The following is a 1,095-nucleotide window of genomic DNA, read 5'->3' on the forward strand; positions in this document are numbered from 1 at the left end:
GGCCCCTGTTGTCCAGACAGTGATGAGACACCTCCCCACACACACAGATCTGAGAGAGTTGAGCAACCCACAAAGCTCAGCTCTCAAAACCACCTCTAAGCAAGGTTACTCAAGACCTTGCAGAGCTCCCCAACCCCCCCAGAGACCAGACTTCCTGGATTTGGATTTCCATTTTCCTTCATGTTTCTCTCCATTTGGAACCCAGATGCCTGAGTTTTGCTGCAGTCAGTGTAAGGTCTGCAAAGCCACTTGCAGGAGGGGCCACAGGGCAGGTTTCCAGGCAAGGTCAACCACTGCTGGGGGTGATTGGGGTCGCTGGTGACTGCTCTCCTCATGACCTTTCACCCACACCCTCTTCCCTCTTCCTCCTCCCAATTTTAGAACCCAAGGTACGGCTCAGCAATAGAGTGCACACCTGGCATGCGTGAGACCCTGGATCTGATCCCAGGCACATGCACACACAGGCACACAGACACACACTACACAGACACACACTACACAGACATATACACACACTACACAGATACACACAGCACACACACTACACAGACACACAGACACACACATTTACACACACTACACAGACACACACACAAATATATACTGCACTGCACTGTAGCACAATCCTCCCGTTGTTCATCGATTTGCTTGAGTGAGTACCAGTAACGTCTTCATTGTGAGACTTGTTGTTACTGTTTTTGACATATCGAATATGCCACGGGGAGCTTGCCAGGCTCTGCCGTGTGGACAGGATACTCTCGGTAGCTTGCCAGGCTCTCCGAGATGGACGGAGAAATTGAACCTGGGTCGGCCACGTGCAAGGCAAACATCCTACCCGCTGTGCTATTGCTCCAGCCCAAATACATACATATCACTAAATTTAGAATCAGCTCAGAGTTCATAACTGCCACAGCCCCTGGAAGCTGCCTCTCTTCCATCCTCTTTGGCCTCGCCCCATGAGCTCAGTCACCCACTATAAGTTCCAGCTGGGCACTTCTCTGACCTGAGCTGCCTGTGCCATCCTCACACCGGCCACCCTTCCTCTGCTTCCCGGCTGCCTCCTCCCCAAGCTCCGCCCTGACTAGCCCCACTCTA

The sequence above is a fragment of the Sorex fumeus genome, unplaced genomic scaffold (genome assembly GCF_029834395.1).
Source record: "Sorex fumeus unplaced genomic scaffold, SorFum_2.1 ptg000072l, whole genome shotgun sequence".
In the NCBI taxonomy this organism is placed as follows: Eukaryota; Metazoa; Chordata; class Mammalia; order Eulipotyphla; family Soricidae; genus Sorex; species Sorex fumeus.